The 26,231-nt window shown below is 49.7% G+C and overlaps 1 long non-coding RNA gene across 1 annotated transcript; it reads right to left on the bottom strand.

Moving 5' to 3' along the window:
- Positions 1-9,024: 9,024 nt before the first annotated feature.
- Positions 9,025-26,221, bottom strand: LOC122488564. Its single transcript, XR_006298647.1, has 2 exons — positions 25,951-26,221; positions 9,025-10,596 (listed from the first exon to the last, which is right to left on the bottom strand). It is a non-coding gene; the product is annotated as an uncharacterized LOC122488564 (long non-coding RNA).
- Positions 26,222-26,231: the final 10 nt, after the last annotated feature.

Below are 26,231 nucleotides of genomic sequence, written 5' to 3'. Positions count from 1 at the left end.
GGCTGTGAAGGTGACAGCTTGTGAGGATGGCAGAAGCAGAGGACAGTGTCCCCGGAGGCCAGCAGGTCGCAGGCAGGTGGCTTCGCTCTATGGTTCAGGGGCTGCTTCTTGCCCTGCCATCCCCCAAACCAGCAACCCCATCTTGCTACTCACCCGCCCCTCGGCCCTTTCTCCTGGGCACACCTTTCCACGCAGCTAGCCCCAGCCACACACGACCTCTGTGTTCTGACACGGACCTTCCTCCTCTCAGTCAGGATTCCCTGGCACCCTCTCTAGGCGCCTTCCTCCTGGTGGTCGAGCCTCCATGGTGGCCCGTGCCTGGTGTTCATGGTTTTATCCGAAGAAGAGGACCGGGGTCACTTGTTTGATTTCCAGGGCCTGGCATAAAGGTCTTTAGAAAACAGCTATCTGTCGGTTGCTTAGTATATGTACGGCCAAAGCGAGCACTCTGTCGGTGGCTTAAAGTGGAGGTTTTACAACAGCAGCGTTGGGGGCCCTGGTCTAGTCATTTGGGTTTTGAGGTTTGTATAGGAGATTGTGGGCTCACTTTGGTTATTTTAATTATTCACACTGCAACATACTCAGTTCTTTGGAGAATCTTATTTAAAAAATTTTTTTAATGTTTATTTTTGAGGGAGAGAGAGAGAGTGGGGGACAGGGGAGAGAGAGTGGGGACAGAGGATCCAAAGCAGGCTTTACACTGATAGCAGTGAGCCTGATGCTGGGCTCGAACTCACGAACTGCGAGATCATGACCTGAGCCCAAGTCGGACACTTAACCGACCATGCCATCCAGGAGCCCCTCTTTGGGGAATTTTAATGGGTTCTTTAAAAATTGTTTGTAGGTCTTGTACTCAAGTCTTTTTTAAGTTTATTTATTTTGAGATAGAGTGTGAGTGAGCTGGGGAGGGGCAGAGAGAGAGGGGGAGAAAGAATCCCAAGGAGGCTCTGTGCTGTCAGTGCGGAGCCTGATGTGGGGCTCAGTCCCATGAACCATGAGATCATGACCTGAACCGAAATCAAGTCAGACACTTTTCAGAAAAAGCATTTGACAAAATATAGCATCCTTTCTTGATAAAAATCCTCAAGAAAGTAGGGGTAGAATGAATATACCTCAAGATCATAAAGGCCATATATGAAAAGCCCACAGCTAATATCATCCTCAATGGGGAAAAACTGAGAACTTTCCCCCTAAGGTCAGGAACATGACAAGGATGTACATTCTCACCATTGTTATTCATCATAGTGCTGGAAGTCCTAGCCTCAGCAATCAGACAACACAAAGAAATAAAAGGCATCCAAATTGTCAAAGAAGAAGTCATGCTTTCACTCTTCACAGATGACATGATACTCTACGTGGAAAACCCAAAAGATTCCACCAAAACGCTGCTGGACTGATCCATGAACTCAGCAAATTTGCAGGATATAAAATCAATGTACAGAAATTGGCTGCATTTCTATACATCAATAATGAAGGAGAGCAGAAAGGGAATCAAGGAATCGATCCCATCAACTGCACCAAAACCCATGAAATACTTAGGAATAAACCTAACCAAAGACGTGAAAGATCTATACACTGAAAACTATAGAAAGCTTATGCAAGGAATTGAAGAAGACACAAAGAAATGGAAAAATATTCCATGCTCATGGGTCGGAAGAACAAATATTGTTAAAATGTCGATACTACCCAAAGCAATCTACATATTCAATGCAATCCCTATCAAAATAGCACCACCGTTCTTCACAGAGCTAGAACAAACAATCCTAAAATTTGTATGGAACCAGAAAAGACCCCGAGGAGCCAGAGCGATCTTGATAAATAAAACCAAAGCAGGAGGCACCACCATCCCGGACTTTAAGTTGTATCACAAAGCTGTAATCATCAAGACAGTAAGGTACTGGCACAAGAACAGACACTCAGATTAATGGAACAGAAATACAAAACCCAGAAATGGACCCACAAACGTACGGCCAACTAATCTTTGACAAAGCAGGAAAGAGTATCCATTGGAATCAACAGTCTCTTCAGCAAGTGGTGCTGGGAAAACTGGACAGCGACATGCAGAAGAATGAACTTGGACCACTTTCTTACACCAGACACAAAAATAAACTCAAATGGATGAAAGGCCTCAATGTAAGACAGGAAGCCATCCAAATACTCAAGGAGAAAGCAGGCAAAAACCTCTTTGACCTGGGCCACAGCAACTTCTAACTCAACACGTCTCCGGAGGCAAGGGAAATAAAAGCAAAAATGAACTACTGGGAACCTCATCAAAATAAAAAGCTTCTGCACAGCAAAGGAAACAATCAGCAAAACTAAAAGGCAACTGATAGAATGGGAGAAGATATTTGCAAACGACATATCAGATAAGGGGTTAATATCCAAAATCTATAAAGAACTTATCAAACTCAACACCCAAAAAACAAGTAATCCAGTGAAGAAATGGGCAGAAGACATGAATAGACAATTCTCCAAAGAAGACATCCAGATGGCCAACTGACGCATGAAAAAATGCTCAACATCACTCATCATCAGCGAAATACAAATCAAAACCACAATGAGATACCACTTCACACTGGTCAGAATGGCTAACGTTAACAACTCAGGCAACAAAAGATGTTGGCAAGGATGTGGAGAAAGAGGAGCCCTTTTGCCCTGCTGGTGGGAATGCAGCCTGTGCAGCCGCTCTGGAAAACAGTGTGGAGGTGCCCCAAAAAGTTAAAAATAGAACTACCCTACGGCCCAGCAATTACACTACTAGGTATTTATCCAAAGGATACAAAAATGCTGATTTGAAGGGGCACATGCACCCCAATGTTTATAGCAGTCCTATCGACAATAGCCAAATTATGGAAAGAGCCCAAATGTCCATCAACTGATGAATGGATAAAGAAGATGTAGTATGTATATACAATGGAATAGTACTTGGCGATGAAAAAGAATGAAATGTCGCCATTTGCAACTACATGGATGGAGTTGGAGGGTATTATGCTAAGCGAAATAAGTCAGTCAAAGACAAGTATCATGTGATTTCATTCCTATGTGGAATTTAAGATACAAAAAAGATGAACACAAGGTAAGAAAAAATAATATAAAAACAGAGAGGGACAAACCATAAGAGACTCTTGAATACAGAAAACAAACTGAGGGCTCCTGGCAGGGTGTTGGGTGGGGGGATGGGCTAGATGGGAGATGGGCATTAAGGAGGGTACTTGTTGGGAAGAGCACTGGGTGTTATATGTAAGTGATGACTCACTAAATTCTATATATAATAATACACATAGTATTAATTTTACACTATATGTTAACTAACTTGGATTTAAATAACAACAACAACAAAAGAGTCAGACGCTTAACCGAATGAACCACCCAGGAGCCCCTGTTGGTCTTGTACTCAAGTCTTGTACTAACAATATTTAGGACAAAATGAGCTTGCATAGAACTTAATATTTCTGAGTTAAAAAGAATGGCTAGGGGCGCCTGGGTGGTGCAGTCGGTTGGGCGTCCGACTTCAGCCAGGTCACGATCTCGCGGTCCGGGAGTTCGAGCCCCGCGTCAGGCTCTGGGCTGATGGCTCGGAGCCTGGAGCCTGTTTCCGATTCTGTGTCTCCCTCTCTCTCTGCCCCTCCCCGGCTCATGCTCTGTCTCTCTCTGTCCCAAAAATAAATAAACGTTGAAAAAAAAAATTAAAAAAAAAAAATAAAAAGAATGGCTAACACTTACTGCACGTTTGCCGTGAGTCAGGCCCTATTCTGAACTTTTTAAAAATATCAATTCGTGAGTTTCGCCCCGGATCCCAGCAGCTGCTGTGCAAGTGGAAGGGGGTGGCCGACTGGGCTGCCTGGCTTTGCTGGGCGGGGAGGCAGGCGGTGTCCTCATGCAGGAGAGGAAGGTGCTGATGTGTCTATCCTCTGACCCAAGTGCATCAGTTCTTGCCGGTACTGTTCTTGCCGGTAGAAAGGGCCCCTTTAAACACACTTGCTGTTTCATTCACCCTGAGCGCTGTTGCTAAGAAGCATCTTTCTTATGTAGTGTCTGTAACATTCGGTAAACTGTATTTCGGGGGGGAGGGGGCGGGGGATGGAGACAAAGAAATAGTAACTACAGTAGAAAACCAATGTCTCTCACCTGACAAGCAATTTTATTGGAGGTTGGATCACACAGTGCGGGAGAAGTGGGAATAGCGTAGACACAATAATTTTCTTATTAGCACAAAGTAAATCTTTAGCAATAGTCAGAAGGGGCCTACACACTAGCTTTTAAATTAGCTGTGTTTTAAATAGCATGGTTTAAAAATACACAACAATAAATCAGGAGGCCACTGTAAATCAAGGTCGCACATTACCGAACCTTGCGTCTCCTTTGTGAAATGCATGATTAATCTTTCCGTTGCCAGGAAAATGGTTCTTCCTGTTTGGGGGATGGCGTGTGGGTCCGAGAGGCCCCTCACTTTGGGGACTCACTTTTAGGCCCTGCATTCACGGGGCCATTTTTACCGGATTTCAAGGGAGAACAGCTACGCCGAGACACAACTGCTTCTTCTGCCTTCTCTCCGGTCCATCGGCACGAGCAGATTTTCGCCGTGATAAAGGCATTTTTCTGATCACAGACTCTGTACCGCCTCTAGAATTTTGTCCAGTTGAACCCCAACAACTCGAGAGGAAACATCTCCAGCGTCTACCGGGGGAGGAGAAAGAAGACGGCCTATCTGTGGTTGGTGCAGACTAGTAGTTCCGTCAGAATTTTATCCTGGAAAATGAAGCAAGTCTCATATCTCACTGGTCAACTGATTTTCCCAAGAAAATAAATAGAAAACAAATTCTTTTATTCGAGTAAATTGTATATTTAATACTGGCATTACGGGAATGCTTTCGTCTTCAACGAGTGAGCGTTCACTTGTACTTTATAGAGCAGCTGGTTGGGAATATTGTAGAACTTTTTACAGCCTTTATTGATCTGTTTCTGGCATGTGAATCCCTAGACAGGAACTGTCTCTGGGCGAGATTTTATGACCTTAGTATAGATCCAAAGCTTTTAATGCACCTTTTGCCTTTACCATAATGTCACTGAGAAAATCGGAGTGGGCTGGATTGGCCTTCTGACATAAAAGTCCATGTTTAATTATGTGGCGATGGCTCTGTTTTACACAGCCCCCACATGTAAAGATTTTAGAATCCTTCCTAGCCTATGTGGTCACGTGGCCTCTGAAATTAAATAAACAGGAGACGCTCTTCTGGGTTGATAACGTAGAGCTACCGCTGTGCCCCCAGCAAGCCTCAGGAGACAGCTGAATCCACTGGTTGGCTATTGTTAAGAGAAACAGCAAAATATCCAGCCAACATCAAAACAGTCGTTCTTATCAAACTAACTCTGGCATCTGATTTGATAATACTAAACAAGTTTACCGAACAGACTAGCTCATTTGGTCATTTGGCGGACCCACTGGTACACCTTTCCAGAAGACTTACTGAGTTCTTTTGTGACAGAAGAGATGTCCTTAAAATATTCTTTAACAAAGCCTTAAATGCGGTAGGAAATACAAGGCTGAATGCTGGGCTCCATTCTGTTGCTCGGTGACCGTCACCTGGCACTCCACTTAACGGGATGGAATGATGGCACCGTTCTTGGTACTTGTTGGATATTTAAAGAAACCTCCAGTCGCTTTTTTGAAAAATAGTTTTGGTAGCTCAACAATCCTACTCCATGGGAAGTAGGCTGTGCTTCCATGGCTGTGCTTCACGAGGACAGCGACATAAATCAGGGCTTTTAACATTTACAGCCCAACCTTGGTCTTGCTGTCTGAATACCGATACTTGGTTTGCTGGCATCTAAAACACACGAATCTCGGGGCACTTGGGTGGCTCAGTCGGTTGAGCGCTGGGCTTAGGTCACGATCTCACGGTTGGTTGGTTCGGGTCCCGTGTCCGGCTCTGTGCTGACAGCTCGGAGCCCGGAGCCTGCTTCGGATTCTGTGTCTCCCTCTCTTTCTGCCCCTCCCCCACTCACGCTCTGTCCATCTCTCTCTCAAAGGGAAATAAATATTTTTTAAAAAGCCCCCCGAGGGGCGCCTGGGTGGCGCAGCCGGTTAAGCGTCCGACTTCAGCCAGGTCACAATCTCGCGGTCCGTGAGTTCGAGCCCCGCGTCAGGCTCTGGGCTGATGGCTCAGAGCCTGGAGCCTGTTTCTGATTCTGTGTCTCCCTCTCTCTCTGCCCCTCCCCCGTTCATGCTCTGTCTCTCTCTGTCCCAAAAATAAATAAACGTTGAAAAAATAAAATAAAATAAAAATAAAAAGCCCCCCGAAAAACACATATATATGTGCATACATAACACATGTGTGTTGATGTGTCTACAAACACACTGTACTTTTTTCATTTTTTATTTTTATTTATTTATTAGAGAAAGAGAGAGAGAGAGAGAAAGGTGAGGGGAAGAGGACGAGAAAGAGAGAATCCCAAGCAGGCTCCACGCTCGGCACGGAACCCAACACAGGGCCTGATCCCATGACCCTGGGACCATGACCTGAGCCGAAATCAAGAGTCAGTCGCTCAATCGACTGAGCCACCCAGGCGCCCCACACTGTGTGTATTTTTAATTGAACTGGGACCATAGGTACATACGGCTTTTTCCTTCCCTTTTTCCTGTTTCTCTTCCTCTTTCTCATTCATATTTCTGGTTTCCTGGAAATGTCCAATCCTTCTCTGTTGACCCTCAAGCTAGGAAAAAGGCGACAGACAGTGTGTTGAGAGAGGGCTTTGTATCTCTGTTGGGGCTCATCCTTGTCAGGCTTCGCTTCGGGGTGGGCGGGTGGGGGATCCAGTGGTGGCAGAAGGGTTTGCTGGTTGCTTTGGAAACATTTCATTTCTCTAGAGAAGAGCCCTCATTAGGAGCCAGGTCCCCGCGCTGTGCATGACGGGGTGTGGCGGTGACGCCATCATACTCCCATCCGAAGGCAGCGTTTCTGAGCTCTGGACCTCTCCCTGGTCCTATGCCTGAACCGTATACTACCCTTTCCGCTTCTAGTTCCTTGTGTTATTTATTTATGAAAAAAATTTTTTTTTCAGGATTCCTTTCTGGCACTAAATCTTGGCCTTTGTTTTTCTTGGAGATTTACTGCTGCCCATAATCTGACATAATGTCAAGGAAAAAAAAAAAATATATATATATATATAATGGAAGGAGGGCCTTTAATGACCTGGTTTGAATTACCCCCAAACTTTACTTCTCTTTTCTTTTTTATTCTCAGGAGAGACAATTCATTCGTTGATTCATTATTGACTACTCAGTATTCCAGGTTGAACTGTGTCCCCCGAAAGGCTGTGTTGAAGTCTTAAACCGAGCATCTGTGATTGGAAATAGGGTCTCCCCATGTCATCAAGTTAAGATGAGGTCGTCCTCAGTGGGGATGGGCCTTGATCCAATATGACTGGTGTCCTTGTGAGGACAGACAGACGCAGACACACGGGAAGACGGCCCCATGCAGACGGAGTTTACAAGTGAAGGGACGCCAAGGGGCATCCGTATCCTCCTGGAGCTACTGGAGAGATGTGGGAGTTTCTTTTCTAGAGTCTTCCGAGGGAGTGCAGCCCTACTGAAATTTTTATTTCAGACATCTGGCCGCCAGAACTGTGAGAGAATGTGTTTCTACTGTTCTAACCCCCCCCCCACCCCTCTGCAGTACTTTGTCCTGGCAGCCCCAGGACACTCACACCTCCTGTGCGCCGGTAGGGATGGAGGTCCAATGGGGGACAGACCTGACTTCCCTGTGTGTCACCGTGCAGATTCCACCCCCCCCCCCCACCTTAGCACTGTGCCCGGGGCCCCAGCTCCAGGCTCCGCTTGGGGTGGGTGATGTGGAGCAACCGCGGAGTGGGGGGGTGCTTGACCGAGCCGCCCTAAGCGGAGGGTCAGTGGCTGTTGTCCTCTCTCACATCCCTGTCCCCCCGGGCTGGGTCACTGCCCTCAGGTGCTGCCTCACCCCAGGCTTCCCTACCTCCTTGCCAGTCTTGGGAAATGGCCCTTTTACTAAACTCTCCTCAAAGAACCCAGTTCAAGGTTCCCTTTTGTTTCCTGCTTGGGCTCTGACTCATCCTCCCGCCCTTATGGAATTCACCTTTTAGGGGAGAGATGAAAATCAAGATAAATAAAGTACATTGTATGTCAGTGACAAGCCCTGGGGCAAAAACCAAAGCTAGAAGGGGCAGCCCCCCCCCCCCCCCCAGTGGGGGCTGTGACTTTTACCTTGCGGCCAGAGGAGGCCTCCCGAGAAGGTGTCGACCCTTCTCTCTTTTTCAGATCTCCCTGAAGGAAGTGCTGCCTCAGGAACTTCGGTCTGGGAAAGGCCTGCGTGTTGGAGAGAGGCCAGGAGGCTGGAGGGGCTGCATGGAATGACCAGAAGTTGAAGCCAGTGAGATACGGGGGTTCTACGACGTTCTTTCTGAGGTCGCCAAGTATTGCATTCTAAGGCTGTATCATATATGTGTTTTTCAAAATGTTTCTTTACTTCTGAGAGAGACAAGGCAAGCGAGTGCAGGCGGGGAAGGGACAGAGAGGGGAGACAGAGGGTGGGCTCTGTGTGGACAGCAGAGAGCCCGACGAGCGGGGCTCGAACCCACGAACCGCGAGATCATGACCTGAGCCCGAGTCGGAGGCTTAACCGACTGAGCCACCCAGGCGCCCCGTATCGTGTATGTTTGTAACTGGCCCTCTGTCCCGCGTGTGGTGGCTTCCGTGAGGGTTCTGACCACCTCCCTCCTCTCTCGCTGGCCACACTTCTGCCGTCGGTAACAAACGCTGGGCTTATCCCTGAGGTCAGCGTCTCCGCGGCTCAGTCTCTCCAAGCCCTATGATATGAACCCGTCATGAGGAGTCCTCAGTTGGTTTACTGCAAGGCCTTTTTGAGCCATAGGTTAATATATTAATGAAGACTGTGGCTGTTACCCCGCATTAAATAATGGCTGTGAATGATCGGAAGAAAAACATCTCCGTTGTCCCGCAGAGTGCCAGATGGATTACTCTGCCAAGAGGACTCAAAAATATGACAACCTTTTATTCCTCTGCAGCCCGGACGCGTGCGGATTCATTTCTACGCTATTGCAAAAAAACGCCTCACGACGATTCTGAGCGAAAAACACATTAAATCATCCCGTTAATTATATCGAAGCGGCACACTGAGATTTTGTTGCTAATCTAGCTTAAACTTGGCATCTCCAACTCATCCAATATTTTATTTCTATTCAGGTCATATTAGTCAGTTGGGCAAAAGCAGCCATGTTTATTTATCTTATTAGTTTATTTTGGTCAAGTAGCAAATTATGACAGAATTATAATAATTCCTCTGTTTATATCTCTCTCTCACAATTACACACAGACTTGACATTTGACATGTGGGCTCACTGCGGTAGAAATATTAACACGTCCACAGTGTCCCCGCTGCTTTCCCGGAGGAGCGTAAGTGGCCCCCAATATTCTGGGTTCTATGTTTTTCCCTGATTCCTCCCGTTTAGTGTTTTATTTGTGGTATTACGTCCACGTGCAAATAGGTACAAAGAGCCACATATGGTATGACACACAGGTGCGGGCGGGTGCCAGGGCTCTTGTCACAGCTGGCGGACTTCACCTGGCTGGTCCAGGGAGGGCAGCAGGGGCCCAGGCTCCCGGAGCCCCAGGGATGTTTCCTCCTCTCCAGGATTTTCCGGGATGGCGGGGGGGGGGGGGGGGGGGCGGGGGCGGGGGAGGGGTGTCAGTCTCATTAACTCAGGAGATGTTTCGTAGTTGGGGTTCAGAGCCTCGGTTTCAGCGGGAGACCTACAGGAATCTGCGTGAGGGCACCCGCGGTACCGTTGTTGTCTCGTTATCACGGCTGCCTGAGCCGGAGGGCGGAGGGCAAGGCCCGTCGTCCCCCACTCAGGAGGTGGAAGGGGACCCCCGACTGCAGTAGAACCTTCTGGTGGGAACGACTGAGCGTGCTTCCTGTGGTCACGCTTCTCTCTTCCACAGCACAATGCCAGGTGACAGGTGGCAGTGACTGTCCCAGACTCGGCAGAGCCGGGATCCCCAGGGGAGAGGCGGGGCCAGAGGCAGGACCCGAGACAGAGGCAGGCGAGGGCCAAGGCTGGTCAGGGGCACGTGGGTCCTACCGGCGGGAAACAGCTCACACTGTAGGGCCCAAGCTGCCAAGTCGTGGGTACGGGGAAGCCCAGGCCTCACGGAAGTCGCAGAAGGAGTGGGGGCAAGCAAGAGGCGTGCGCGGGGCCCAGAAACACAGGGGCCGAGACCACTCCAGCCTCACCAGGGTCCCCTCCAGGCCGCCTCTCGGGGAAAGAGTCCGGACATGCCAGTCTGTAATCTGAGGGGGCGGACAGGGAGGCCACGTGGCGGGGGGCGGACCCTCGTCACCAGACCACGGTGAGTGGGCTCTGGGCTTCAGGGCTGCTCCTCTGCTGTCCGTTTTCTGTTAGCGTCCCCTGTCTGGGCTTCCAGTCCCCCACGTGTCACGACGTCTCCGCTGCTTGACCGCCAGCTTAGCAGAACCCACTGTGCTTTCTGACGGTAGCTCATACTCCTCAGAGCCACTGAGAAGGTCACTGCTCCTGCTCCTGCAAAAGAGGAGATTACGAGCCACTTTCCATGCTGGCTTATTAGGCAACGGTTTTTAAAATCACAGCTGCAAACAGAGGTAGTCGTCATCATGCAAGGCACCTTCTTAGTAATCACTTAAGATTTTATGCATTTGCAGGTCTGACTGTTGCTAAATCAAGGGAGAAATAAGCAAGAAGAATTTTTCTGTACGCACACGTAAGTGCTCATACATTTTAAATCCTGTTCAGTCAAGCGTTGAGTCCTAGTGATACAGTGCTAACAATGCAGATTTCAACGTGCTTTCCCCAAATTTGGTATTAGCCTGCTATGTTGCAGCTCAGTCAGTTTCTTCGCATAAGCATTCAGGGAGCGTTTTACTACGTGGCCGCCCATTTTCCCATTTCAAGCTAAGCATCCAAAGCCTGGTTGCATTTGGCAACTTTGATTTCCCCCGCTCTTACATATCATGGTCCTGAGTATCAAATGGTGTTACCATTTCTGTTCCGATCATCAAAGATGATTTAGGAAAATCACAAGGAAAAGGCAGGCCTGTTGTACCTGTTCCTCCCGTCGTCTTCCTTGCTGACGCTCCTTCATCGTTGCCCTAAGGTCCGGAGGACTTCTTTAGCTGTTCTTGAGGAGTAGGTCCGGAAGTGACCGAGTGTTTTAGTTTTTCTTCTTTTGAGAACGTCTCTAGGTTCCCCTTCACTCCTCAAAGATAGCTGCACGGAGGATATAGAATTTGTGTCCGACAGCTCTCTTCTTCCAGCATTTGGACCGTGTCATGCTGCTTCCTTCTGGCCTCGGGTTTCAGATGAGAAATGCGCCAGCATTCGAACTGGTGTTCCTGTATTGGTACTTTGTGATCTCTCTCTGGCTGCTTTCAACAGTTTTTCTCGGTCTTTAGTTTCCTGATGATGCATCTTCGATGAGGTTTTTTTTTTTTTTTTTTTTTTTTTTTTGGTGTGGGGGGGTCCTAACCTAAGGTAAACTGTTCTTGCATCTGTAGGTTTATGCATTTTCCCAAATTTTGCAAGTTTCTAGCCAGTGTTGCTTTGAATCTGCTTTCAGCTACCCCCTTTTTCCCTTTCCTTCTGGGACTCTGATGACATGAATGTTGGATGTCTTGTTATGGTCCCACAATCCCTGAAACTGTGTGGGTTTCTATTTTCTCTTTGTTGTTGAGATGGTATAAATTCTACTGATCTGTCCTCAAGTTTGCTGATTCTATCTTTTGTCATTTCTACTGCACTAGGAACCTGTCCCGTGAGTTTTCTATTTCGGTTACTGTATTTTTTCAGTTCTATTGTCATCCTTTACTTACTATGAATCCTTTTTAGGTAAAAACCACCCCACAGCATTTATTGTCATCGGGTAATAACATAAAGGTAATCAAAACAATCTCAACAAATGTTTTAGAACTATCCTCCCAAAGAAGGGCATCGAAAAAAACAAACTACTTGGCTTTCTCAAGAATTTCTCACTTCACTGATCATTTCTAGTTGGAGAGACTTTGGAGCAGGGTAATATTATCCCTGTTTAGCATGATTTGACCCAGCTGTTTTCTTGACTTTTAGAATGAATCTCTTCTGCATCATCTGGGGTCATGTTCTCGTCAAAACCTAGGATACACGGGAGCGTGGGTGGCTCAGTCAGCTAAGCATCTGACTCTTGATCTCAGCTCAGGTCCTGATCTCACAGTTTGTGAGTTTGAGGCCCACGTCGGGCTCCGTGCTGTCAGTGCAGAGGCTGCTTGAGACTCTCTCTCTCTCCTTCTTTCTCTGCCCCTCCTTTGCTTGTGCTCTCTCTTTAAAAAAAAAATACATTAGAAAATAAAAAAAAATACATTAAAAAATAATAATTTTCAGAGATTTTGAGGAGCTATTTTGCTCTACTTCCTGTCTGGTCCTGATGGGGCTCCCACAGGTTCCTGCTGGTGCTTCCTGAGCTGGTGGAGGGAACTTCCCCAGGCCAAGCTGCCTGGTGCCTTTAGAGGCCTAGAATTATTCTGGGGTCAGATGGTGGATTCCTCCTTGCTCGAGCCCTGGGCCACCCTATCTCTCTAGCTGGGGGAGGGCGTAGGTCCCCTGGCCTCTTCTTGTCAGTGGGTCAGCACTCTGCTGGTGCTGCTGGTGTCACCTGCTTTCGGTGGTAGGCAGGACTCCTGTTTGATGTGGGGGAGGGGTGAGCCTACCTGGGCCACCTTCTGTTCAAGGTGGTGGGTCGGGGGACGCCTGGGGGGGGCTGGAGTTGGGAAGATGTCCCATTGCTTTTGGTCCTTGGGTCCCCCCTCCCCTTCCCACCTTCCAGAGTCTCCACCTTGGGTCTCTCTAACCTCATCTGCTCAACCTATTTTAATTTTCTATCTAGCACTCATCAGTCATTACCTAATATTTTCATTAATTGATTAAAATCATTAATTACGTTTGTGTCTCTCCTAAAGTGCACGCATAGGACAGCTGAGGCCTGTAAGTAACTCTCCGTGTTTATGTGAGGGTTCATTGACAAACTCTGTAAGTAATCTCAGTTCCTCGAATAGTGCTGAGCCCAGAGGACTTCAACACTGGTGCTCGAAGGAATGGAAGCCAAGAGGCCCGCAGGACGCTTCCTTGCCCAAGCCAGGTCTCGCTCGCCCCGCATAGCGCGTGGAGGCCACTATCAACATCCCAGGCCCGGGTGGCCAGCGTGAGCTTGAGTCTCCTCTCCCTTGCGATCGTTAACACAGGGAGAACGTCCTGTTTTGACTCCGTAAAATGCAACCGAGTAGAGTAGAGCCGGGTGTGGGCGTGTCTGCGAGATTCCCCCCCGCCTCAGCTTGGAGGTGCAGAACCAGGGTGAGTCTGGGCTGCTGGCCGCGTTCACGCTGACGGCTGCCGTCATCTCGCTGGATTCCTTGGGCTTCGGGGAAGCAGGAAGAAGCTCTCTGCCACGTCCCCATGGCACTCCAACGAACCGATTCCTGTCCCTCCCCCGTGGCTGATGACCTGGCCGAGCAGTAGCACAGTTGTGAGAGCTGCTAATCTAATGATTTTCTCGATCTGCTTTTGGGAAGAGGAAAACCACGCTGAATAAACCATTGCCAGCCGGCAGGGGCCCTGCACCTCCTCCGGGGTGTCCTTGAACGATACTGAGTTCCTGTTTTAGCCTGTGTGCCTAGCACAAGCCTATTTATTCTTGCCAATGAGACGGAAGTAGAAGATCGGGATTTTTACAGCGTTTGACATTATGCGTTATAAGCCAACCGGTCTAAGTATTTACAGAGATCAAGGGTATTCACTGCCTCCGCCTGCCACACGCCAGTCTACTATTTAATATTGTAACATGCCTAAAACGGATTAGCCACATTTGAAATTAATTAAAAGAGAACATTCATGATTTCAGAATAAAGCTTATCCCTGCTAATTTTGAAAATTAATCTGATTTATTCCCCTTGGATTTCTAATGCTTCTGAAACCAATCTTTCAGGAAAAGGATAGCGTACGGTTCCTTTTCAGTGACCTGACTACAGAAAGCGATTGTGTGACTTTCACGAATAATTCCTTATTTAATGCTACATGTTTACTTGCATGCTTTTTCTTATGAATGGTATTCAGATAACAGATTAAATCCCACTGCCAGGCGCAGGCCAGGGGCTACGCAAGACAGAGATCACTGGAAGAGGAACTGAGTGCAGCCTGAGGGGAATTAGCCTCCTCGGCTGTATTAATAAAGGCTGCTGACTCAGGAGCTTGGGCATTAGAACCGGGTCCGAAGATAAATCGCAGCATCCCAGTCTCCCCTGGGATCTTCAAGACCCACACGCGCGCACACACATGCACACGCATGCACGCGCACTTACCCAAAGGCAGCAGCCTGGGTAAGATTTGAGGCCCGAGACTTTAACTTTTAAAACAACCAAATGAACAAATCAAACCCCATATTTTAATGAACCAAGTGACGGGAGAGAAGGCGAAGAGAGGGGCAACCCCCCAGCGAACGTAGACCTTGTAGACACTGTAACATTTAGCCCAAACGCTTACTCCGTCCTCAACCCACATGAAATTATTATCTTCCGCACTGCGACCATGGCTCTGTGGTCTCCAACAATATAAACCAACATACTACAGGCAACATACGCAGCTCAACACAGCACAACAGAACACATCACAACACGACACTGCCCGGCCCGTGAGGCCACATAAAGTAACACGTTAGATGCGACAGTGTCCCCAGGGAGGCCTCTGCCACCTGCCTTCTCCAAGCTCGTCTTGGACACCGAGGCTTCACCTGGAGCCACCCACAAAGCCTTTATGTTGGAAAAATCACAACAAAACAGCCTCAGGGCGCGTAATAGAGCCGTACAATTTTGATAATGTGGGCAATAAACATTAGAGGCAGGCCGGACAACGGTGCACAGAAGTGTTTTTCCAGATCAGCAGTTTTTCACAATAAACATTTATCAAGACAGCCAACGCAAATGAAAACACCTACGTCTCCTTGGAATACCAAAGCGTGTTCTGGGAGCATCTGAATTCATAAATTGCGGGGTGACTGTTTTCCACAGGCCGGCCTAATATAACTCACACAGATATCATTCCTTACCCCTGAGAACACCCTCGCAGCATGCATTATGGGCCTGTCAGGCTGGATTTATATGACGGAGGATTCTGGAGGAGGCGTTATTGATGGCAAATGGACGATCCACCTGACATTGGCAATCGGAAGTATTTCTGAAAAACCCTTTTTTCGCTTGAAAGGGCTATAAATCTAAAAATAATTTTGAATTCACAAGCAATCCTTTTATGCAATAAGTTGATAGCAAATATATTACTGGAGAGACACGTAATTACCTTAAAATCTACCACAGTGAGAAATGTATCGAAGCTCTTAAATTATAATTCAATTTTACAATAGTAAAACATGTAACAAATATTTTTTGCTGTCGATTGTTTTGAGTCCCCCTTCAACGCTTGCGTATATATAAGGAAAAAGTGGAGCTATTTATAAGCTGTCTCCCAGACTGTCTCAGGAAGCTCCAGAAGTTTCTAACTACATAAAACATTGATTCTGAGAAGCAAGAGAAAGGGGACTTTTATCCGCCTGTCAGTACACGGAGCCAGCGGTCCTGCGCTCCCCGGCACAGCAGAGAGGGCTTCCCTGGTCTCCCTTCCACAAGGAGGTCCCTGTGTGGACTGAAGGAAGCCAGGGGCGACGGAATCTGGGCCCAGGCTTTCTAGTTGCATATAGAGCATTTTCTTTCATTGACTTTTAAAATGTTTATTTACTTTGAGAGAGAGAGAGAGAGAGAGAGCACATGTGCACGTGCATGCGTGAATGGGGAAGGGGTAGAGAGAGAGGGAGAGAGAATGGACGTGGGGCTGGATCCCGCGAACTGCGAGACTATGACCTGAGCCCAAACCGAGAGTCAGAGGCTTCGCAGACTGAGCCCCCCACGGGCCCCGCATGTGAGAATTTAACTTGGCCAGCTCAGCGGGGCGCTTTGTATTTGTCTCCACCTCTGCCAGTGTCTATCTACAAATGTGTATTTACCTGTACATCCACAACCATCGCTGGACCGATGTCCATAGCATGTCAATGACTGTAACGTTGTTTATGGTATCTGCATCCATGGGCGCAGCACGGCTACATCTGTCTCTACTATAACCGTGTCCGTATCCGTTGTCTACACCCCACCCCGTCTCTCGCTGTCTCCCTTTCTCCTGGGCTGGCCGTGGGACAGGTCACGGAGCGCTCTGGGCTCGGGACGGACGGCTGGAATTCAGAGTTGCCTCTAATTGCGCGCTCACCACGCCAGCCTGGGGGTGCGGTTTGCCCCCTCACACTTCAGTGTCCTCATCCGTTGAGAAGGGACCCTGGTGGGTTACTGTGGACTTAAATCCTGGATCACACGTGCTCTGGGGGCTACAAAACACCACACGCAAGCGACAGGCTGTTCAGGCCCACTTTTGGAGGTCTGAAGGGAGAAGCAGCCCCCATTTCAAGACCTACTCCCCCATGACGCCTGCAGTCCACTCGCTGGCTCACGTTGGGCGAATCGCGGGGCCTCAGGACAGAGGGGTGGGGGCGCCTGGCCCGTGGCTGGGGCGAGACCGAGCAGAGGGAGCCCTACTCCCTCTCAGCCTCAGTTTCCTTCTCTGTAACATCGGCTGCTGATTCCATTAGAAGACATCGCCCCAAGATCTGGGCTAAGCCCAATATTAAGCAAAAATGACGTGTAAGGTAAGAAGGGTAAGTAGTGTCACCTCTGGTCCCCAATGTGCCAGTACTCTGACATGTGACAGGCTCCCGTGCTCACAGCCTGGGAACGCCCGGGACAGAAGCGAGAGAGACTCTCGGCCCTGAGGCCCCGGAAACAGCGCCCGCAGCATTACCGCCCCCCCAGTTCTGCCCGGGTTAACGGTGCCACCAGGAGGCCCTCCAGGACTCCCCGCTCCCAGGACAGGCAGGTGGGGCAGGCTGCAGCCCTCCTCTTGGGAGGATCCACCTTCCTGTTAACGCTTCCAGCGCCCCAAGCCCGGCACACACGCCTCCCATCACGCAGTCAGTAAAGTGCTTTCCACAGCAGCATCTTCCAGACAAGGGCTTGTGTGTGTGGTTCTTGTGCTGAATTTCTAAGCGGGCAGCTTGGAGGGCATTTGACTCATTGGACGATTTCTGGATGCGGTGAGCGAACCCGGCATTTCGGGGGATCTGTTACCGTCCGTGACCTCCAAGTCACCGTCTACCACAAGCGTGGTGAGGCCGCAGCCGTGCCGGATAGGGACGCTACAGGGCCTGGCTCTGCCCTGGGGGACTTGGTCCTAAGGGAGACGGCCCCCCCTCCCCCCAACGATGACAGCAAGAACTTTGACTGTGCCGATGTCACATTCAACCACAGCAACGCAGGGGTCTCGGGCTAACGTTCTCCCTGTGTGCCTGTCCTGACGCTTCGCAGTAAGAGGAACCTTCCCAGCAAACGCACGGCTTGGCAGGACCCGCACGGGTGGAGCAGCGTCTGTGTTCTCAGACTGCAGTTTCTCACAAAACCCAACGTGTCCCCAACGACAGCCAAGTGGGGCCTCAGCGCAGCCCCTGGCAGGGATCCGCGCGCCCTGCTGACCCGCTGCTGAGTCCCGAGCGAGCACCGTGGGGGAGCATGTCAGGGCCCGGCGGCACCCTCTCTCTTGCTGGGAAAGTTCACGTCGGGGACACTATCGAGCTGACTTCCTGGGTGGAGCGATTTTAGGACGCTCACTTGAAAACGGGGTTAAACATACCCTGCGAGAGGGACCTCAGCGGCGGGAGGTGTAGGCTCGCCACGGCTCGGGAGCGCATGAAGGTAACTGAGGTATTTCCGACAGTGCTACAGGCCGCCGAGACCAGCCCTCCCAGCTCCTTAAGTGACACGCGGCACAGGGGCCTGCTTCGTGCCCGGGGCGTCGCAGCCAACGGTTGGGAACTGGTTCCTGCACGGTGACTACACAGTGACCTGGATCCTGCCCTCCTGCCTCCACCCGTCCCTCCAGGGCCCTGTCCTCAAGCACGTGGCCTGGGCTCTCAGGGGCTAAGCCAGTGTTTTTTCTAAAGCCACCAGGCTCGAGAGATCCCTCCCTCCCGGGCATTGCTGACTTAATTTACCCTCCTTGGGCCTGTCCCAGGGCTCGCAGACCCTGAGGAGGCCTGGATGAGGCCTGCGTTCCCTGGGGTGAATTCCCCACGGTCCTGACAGGCAGTCTCCCTCCTCGGGCCCGGTGGCGAGTGAAGACTCAACATGTAACCGATTCCCTTCCCAGCCAGCTCCGGCTGTGTCCCTCCCAGGCCCCCCGGGAGCCCCTCGCGGCGATGGGACCCGGGCCCAGTACTGCCTTTCCCCAAAGCATCTGGCCGCTTTGGCTTCATCTGTCGCAAACCAGAGGAAGTGTCCACCAGGGGCCCACTCGCCTCCGAGACTTGCACAAGTGTGCAGAAATATATTCACAAAGATAGATGATACAGCATCGTTTAAGCAAGACTGGAAAATAAAAAAACCAAACAACCCGAGTGTGTGTCCCTATAAGATTAGATCAATAAACAAAAACTACTAGTCCGTGAACTGCTAATGAAGACGTAGTGATGTGGTGACGTAGCCACCATATGTGGTCAAATGAAAGTATCAAGTGGCAGAATAGATCTCAACTGTGTCGTAAAGAAACACTTCTGTGTGTGTAGCAGGAATGTGGAAACACTTACCGCCACCCCCCCCACCCCGCCCCGGCCACATCCAGAGGACGCATCTGAGGGACGGGGAGAAAGGCTAACTTCTTAAATATACTTTTCTCGTTGTTTCCTCCTTTTTCCTTCCACAGCATAATTAAAAAGCTATCATAAAAAGTGTAAGGTCAGCATCCCGTTCCCTGAGCACTTAACTGCCTCTTCTCGAGAGAGCCGTTTACGAGCTGGCTCTCCAAGCAGGATATTTTTCAGACGAGTGTCCTCACCTTGGCTTTGGGCCCTGGCTTTGGGCCTCCCCCGCAGAGCCGGGGAGGGCTTGCTCACCTAACTTGGCCTGCTGAGGTTTCATCGAGGCGGGGAGCCGTTCCCGCCGTCAGGCATTCGTAACAAAACCGTCTGTGGTGTGTCCGGGCACGCAGCCCGTCCTCCTGAGTCCTCCCTGTCCGGCCTCCGCATGCCCTGTGTCCTCCTCAATCTTTCGCCCCCGCGCCCTGTCGGCCCAGGCCCTTCCCCCTACTGCTGCTTTGCTCTCTGCCATCCGACGTACACCCTGGTGAGATAGCTCGCCTCCTCAAAGGTTGCCTTTGAATCAGAGATCAGGCATTTTCGTGTGTATATGGCACAGGGCAGACCTTTAAAGAGGTCTGTACGGGTCTCTTATCTGGAATCTCGTGGGGTCCCGCTTTCCCGTGGCATCTGAAACATGGCAGAACGGGTGAATAAGGCTGATTCTCACCGCACACCAACCCTCACGTCCCTCTTCTTTCTTCCACTAGCAGCCCTGCTCCTGTACTCGCTCTTCAGCGAGGGTTAGCAGAGCAGGTGAAAACCACGTGCCTCACCTAAGACAGTCTTGTTAAGATCAGCAGCTGACACCAAGGGTCGAAGGGCAAGCCGAGGGGGGGGATGCGATTTTTATCTGTGGACTTAGATTTCCAGGGATTCTCTGCAGTCCCCCCCCGGCAGTGAATCCCAAGTCCCACACGCCTTCGTTTCCTCTGGTTGGGTCTCCTCTAAGTTTCAACTCTACGGATACCGCAGCTACGCAATTTCTTGGCAAATTAAAGTTCTTCTCTTTCATTTTAAGCATGTTTTTGTGTTTAAGCCCCTGCGCAGGAGCTACAAATCTCTTTGAAACTTGTGAATGTTTCGTAGGTATGTAACCCAATATGTAAATGTCCGCGCAACCCATGCTTAGAGCCCGGTTCTTCAGGTGATGATGGTGACGACAGCCCACGTTAGGGTGCCTCTGCACTCCACGGATGTCATTCAGTCGCAGCAACCACACCAGCTGAGCGTCTTCACGATTCCCAGCTTTTGCAGATGAGAAAACGGAGGCACAAAGCACGTTGTTAACTTGCCCAAAGCCATACAACCAGGAAGTGGTGACGCTGGCTTTCCAACCTGGTTCTCCAATTTCTGAGGCTGTTCCTAAGCGCTATCCTGCCTACCTTGCAAGGAGCCGTCCACCCACTAATGTTAACACAGGCTGACCAGAGTTGAACACGGGAACCGGAGAGCAAGGCCCAGGGGAGCACTGAGCAGAGGGAGCGGTTAGATGCGGGGTCCGGTGCCTAGAGGGCAGCTATGTCCGGTGCCTAAACTGGAGCTTTGAGCTGCCTAGAAGTGCTGTGCCCTTCCTCATCCGTCCTGCTCTCCCCTGGTGACTGTCCACCTCTGCCTGCCTCCTGGGGACTGCCCCCGCCCCTGCCCACCTTCTGGTGGCTGTGTCCACTCCAGCCTGCCCCCTGGAGACTCTGTCCGCTACTCCCCACTTGCTGGTGATTATGTTCATTCCTGTCAGCACCCTAGGGTGTGTTCATCCCTGACTTGCCCCCTAGTGATTCTGATCCCCCTGTTTGCCACCCCCCCTTGACTATGTCCACTAATTCCCACCCACTAGTGACCATGTCCGCCTCTGCCTGTCCCCTGGTGACTGTGCCTGCCCCTGCCCGCCCCAGTATTGACTATGTCACACCTTTTCCCTCCCAGGATCTCAAACACTACATTCTTCCCTCGAGGATGAGCTTGCTCTTCATTCCCCTGAGAAAGGTGGGCCATCAGGAGAGAACTTAACCACGCCCCCTGTTAGGGGCTGAACTGTGTCCCCCCAAATTCATGTTGACCTCCTGACCCCAGGACCTCAGATTGTGACTGTATTTGGGATGGGGTCCTCAAAGAGGTGATTAGGTTAGAATGAGGTCGTGTGGGAGGGCCCCAGTTCAGTGTGACCGGTGTCCTGATAAGGAGATCAGGACACAGACACACAGAGGGACGGCCACATGAGAACACGGAGAAGACAGGCGTCCGCACGCCAAGGAGAGAGGCCTCAGGGACGAGCAGCCCTGCCGGCACCTTCAGGTCAGACTTGCAGCCTCCAGAGCTGTGAGAGATCAGGACTGCACGCATCTGCCCAGTCTGAAGGCTCTGTCACGGCAGCTCCAGGCCAATCAACTCCCGCTACGTCTGTTCCCTCTCTGCACCTGGCCCCGCGCTTGCTGTCCTTCCCGTGAGAGGGAACAATGAATTTCGTTTGCCCCTTTAGAAAATCAGCAGGGGCGCCTGGGAGGCTCAGTCGGTTAAGCGTCCAACTTCGGCTCAGGTCATGATCTCTGGGTTCATGAGTTCGAGCCCCGTGTCGGGCTCTGTGCTGACAGCTCAGAGCCTGGGGCCTGCTTGGGATTCCGTGTCTCTCTCTTGGACCCTCCCCGACTCAAGCTCTTTCACTATAAACATTAAAAAATAGGGGCGCCTGGGTGGCGCAGTCGGTTAAGCGTCCGACTTCAGCCAGATCACGATCTCGCGGTCCGTGAGTTCGAGCCCCGCGTCGGGCTCTGGGCTGATGGCTCGGAGCCTGGAGCCTGCTTCTGATTCTGTGTCTCCCTCTCTCTCTGCCCCTTCCCCATTCATGCTCTCTCTCTGTCCCAAAAATAAATAAACGTTGAAAAAGAACCTTTAAAAAATAAATAAATAAAAAAGAAAACCAGCAAATACACAAACTACTGGTGAGCTCTTTATGTATATATACGTATATATATATTTTTTAACATTTATTTATTTTTGAGAGAGCATGAGTGGGGGAAGGGCAGAGAGAGAGGGAGACACGGAATCCCAAGCAGGATCCAGGCTCAGCACAGAGCCCGACGCGGGGCTTGAACTCACAAACCGCGAGATCATGACCTGAGCCCAAGTCAGATGCTTAACCGACTGAGCCACCCAGGCGCCCCAGCAAGCCACGGGTGAGTTCTGATCAGTGTGACGTAATGGATGTTTCTAAACCTAGCTATACTCTCATGGGTTTAGAACTGCTTTCCTGAGAGAAAACTCTATTTTCCCTGGAGGAGCCCTCCACCTCTCCAGACACCCGGGACGATCAGCCATCAGGTGAGTGTGTTGTTCTCCTCAATTTCCCTCAAGCGACACCACCTTTGATCAGCTGGTTGTTTGGCATTAGTTCACAGTACGGAAAACCTTCAAGTGCTTCCCGAGACTTTGCCAGCTCCCGTGGGATGCTAGAACTAATGGTGCTCTACAAGGGGGAGGAAAGAGGCCTCTGATCTGCATCATTTGCCGATTTCCATGTTGCAAATGCTCCCACCGCGGCGGATTCGGGCTGCCAGTGTGAGGTCACTGAACGAGAAGCAGCAGCACGCGGCTGTGGATTTAAGTAACCTTCGGAGTCCAGCTGAGAGTAAAGTATGATAAAAGAATTAGGACATGGCGGACTAGGAGTTTTTGCTACCTCTCAAAAATATAGTTTAATTGGGGCGCCTGGGTGGCTCAGTCAGTTGAGTGGCCGATTCTTGGTTTCAGCTCAGGTCATGATCTCAGGGTCCTGGGATTGAGCCCCACGTTGGGCTCTGTGCTGACAAGTGTGAAGCCCTCTTGGGATTCATTCTCTCTCTCTCTCTCTCTCTCTCTCTCCCCTTCTCTCCTGTTTGCACTCTCTCTCTCTCAGAAAAATTCAACTGAGTGTAAGTGTCTATAATTTAACTTAAAATAATGGCTGTGTTTAACAAATGACTCACAAAATTCCTAAAAACCAACAACCAGCTTTTAAGAGCTGGTCTCCAGCACACCACTAGCTGGTTATCATCTAGCGAAACCTAAAGTCCATGTGTTTCTTTAGGGAGTCTAAATTTTATACTTTGATTATGCTGGATCATCAGAGAACTTCGTATTTGCACCAAAGAATTCCTCTCGGCCAAACCATATCGGAAGCCCCTTTCTGTGTTACAAGAACCCCCTATCCTATGAAGCAGAGACTCCGTCCCACAGAAGAAGCTGGAAAAATCACACACTCACTTCCTTTGCAGACAGGCGTGGGCACATGACCCAGGCTCTGCCAACTGGAGGCACCCGCTGCAGTGACGTGAAGGGAGATCCCTGTGGGATCCATCGTGCAAATGGCAACCTGCGTCCAGATCCAACAAGTCTTAGCAATGAGCACAATCATCTCTCTGCAGCCCCTGCACGCCTCCTGCTGTTCTCTTCTCCGACCCTCCTTCCTGGAAGTTTATCCTTCCCCCCTCTCCTCTATAGTTCTATGCATGTTTGTATCCCTAAATAGTCTCTTCTTTTGTCTTGCATGGTTAGGAACTTCATATAAATGGAATCATGCTGTGTGCATTGTTCTTTCTTTTGCTCAACACAGTCTCAGAGACTCATCCAGAATGTTGCTCGCAGCTGCAGTTCGTTGAGTTTTCACCCCAGTGCATTATTCCATTGCATGAACACATCACAGTTTCTTTACCCATCCCACTGCGGAGGGAGAGCTGGGCTATTTCTAGACTTTTCCTTGTTCATCTTTTGCTTATTTGGCTAAGGGAAAAAACCTCCACCTCGGACAGAGGCTGGAAGGAATACAAGTTACATCTGAATATTGCTTGGCTTGGTTTCGTACAGGGCATAAAGAGGTTAAAACAAATTGGGTCTCTGTCCCTTTACATCTCAAAACTTTGATCTCATTTTGACCAGGAGGATCAAAGCAAGGCCTAACGAAGCGAGGAGAATTATCTGGAATATTAGCAGTTTCAAAGACACGATGAGGCAGTGAAACCAGAGTACAGAGTAACGAGCAGTGCCTTCAATCATGGACATCTGAACCGTAATGCCGGAAACACGAGCAACGCCACACAATCATCTACATCGGTATAGAAATCTGAAGAAGTGCCGAAGCGTGAAGAAGTCTTTGGGAAATTTCTCGGGGCCACCAACCTATGGACCGATCAACATTATTATTTAGGTATCGACTTTGTCCAAGGCATTCTATTAGGTATTGAAGGCAGTACACAGATGTTTACAAGAAAAGATGCCCTAGACCTTAAAGAGCTTATACGTTGACTGTGGATAGACCCAGATACAAGGACATGTGTCCTAAGGGTCAAATGAATGGCCAGGAATATAGCCTCTGTACGTTTTCTGCTGCACCCCTGGATTGTAAGCTCTGTGGGAGCAGGGACCGAAGCAGGGTTCTTTCCATCGCGTCCCCACAGTTTTGAATGAATGCATGAAGAGACTGGAATTGTCCGGAAAGACTTTGTGGAGAAGGAAGGTCCTGGTGTGAACGCTGAAGGGAGGTAGCACTGACTGAACAGCAGCAAAGAGGATAGGCAACAGTAAAGTGGCTGGGCCTTGGTATTGGGGGTGGAGAGAGGAGAGAGCCAGGCTGCAGCAAAGAGCTGTTCAGCGAATGAAGTGGGGAGGATGTCTGGAAGGGTGAGGTAGGGCCCCAAAGTCAACGTCTTGAATGCCAAGTTAAGGAGTTTAATTTTATCTTACAGTTAGTGAGAATAACTGCATTGCAGTGCTTTGAGCAGGGGAGAAAAACTGTATTTTGGGGTAGATTTATGTTCTAGAGGGATGCAGAAGAGTGGCTGATAGGGTGACAGACATAACTGGGCCCCCCAAACCAGCTTAGTTGGCGTTTATTTGCACAGTAGCAGTTGGAGGGTGCCAGGGGGTGGTAGGAGAGGACAAGCCCTAACGCACAAGCGCTTTTCAGGAACCTCCTACTTTCTTCTGTCCTTTTGGACAAAGCAAGTCACATGTTGAGGCCCAGATTCAAGGGAGTGGAAGATAGATACACTTCTTGGTGGAAGGAAGGGCAACGCCACAAGGCAAAGGGGTGAATGTACAGGGAGGGGTGAGCTTCTGGCCATTTTTGAAGTCTCCTATCCTGGGCTAAGGGCTAAAGAAGACAGAAAGGTCTAGATGCTCGGAGTGCTGGGTTAGAAAGAGCAGAAATGCATGCATCCACTTTCTGGAACACGTCTAAATGCCACACATCTTAAAATATGATCTGCCTACCTTCTGATTTGGAGAGATTAATCTAGAAATTATGCAGGTCAGTTCAGGGGGGTGTATAACGCAGCTCGCAGAACCTGGGTGTCTAGAAAAACAGACTCAGATACTGTCTTTCCCTCGTTCTTTTGGGCCCTGAGACATTTTCAAAATAAAAGTGAACACTGCATATAACCGGTTGGAAGCATTCCTGGTTTCTTATTAGCCTGTGTCAGCAGAGGAACTCTCAGAACAAAGCGCATGTCCCCCAGTTTTCCCACTACCAACAATTTACAGCACAGTGCATCATGGGCACAGTATAGGGGGCTGGCAAGCTTTTTGCAGACCATAAAAAAAAAAAGTTTTTGAGTCATGACGAAAGTTTTAACTCAAAATTTCAAAAGATACTGAAAAAAATCTACATTCACATACATTGTTAAAATAATTTGAACGCGGCTTCTAGATTTTCTTGCTTCCTTAGAATTTTTAATTAGAGATGCCAAGAAAATCACACAGACAATAGCAATTTACATGACTTCTCTATAGCCAAATAAATCCAAAGGTAAAATGATTAAGTATTCCTTCAAACTCAGCTTCATGGCAAAAATCCAAAAAAAAGATACTTAATGTAGACTGGGGATGAATTACTGTGTTTGTTATGTTTGGAGGTCCCCAAAATAAACGAGCTGCCGAGGGTGTCGGGAAGGTAGTAAGACAGAGGAACAGGGAGGGCTCTAGGGATTGGGCGAGGTCCTCCTGTCCAAGGCTATCTATGTTCTCCAGGTGGGGAAGCCCGAGACCTCCGGCCGCCCGAGCCCCTTATCACATCCACACAAGCCAGGTTTCCAGGGTTCCGCCCAAAAAGGGTCCGGAAGCAACTCTGCTGGCCTTTTACCTACTTTGGCAGAGCGCAAGACCCCGCGGGAGACGTCCTGCTTGACCGCCCAGGTGCTCTGCAGGCTGAGCGCTGGGTGCCGGGTGCTGAGTGCCAAGGGCCAGAGACCGGGTGCTGGGTGCCCGGCGAAGGCACTAACAGGAGTTGCCACGATAATTACCTTCTGCGGAAAACAAGTGCACGGAGACTGCGGCCGGCCGCCCACGAGCCACTGAACCTTAAAGGAGGAGGAACCCGCTTCCGCAGACCCACCCACCTCGCGTCCGCGCGCGGCTCCGGACTGGT

Source organism: Prionailurus bengalensis, chromosome A2 (assembly GCF_016509475.1).
Source record: "Prionailurus bengalensis isolate Pbe53 chromosome A2, Fcat_Pben_1.1_paternal_pri, whole genome shotgun sequence".
Taxonomy (NCBI): domain Eukaryota; kingdom Metazoa; phylum Chordata; class Mammalia; order Carnivora; family Felidae; genus Prionailurus; species Prionailurus bengalensis.
The sequence above is the reverse complement of the archived record's forward strand: the minus strand, read 5'-3'. Positions and strand labels throughout refer to the sequence as shown.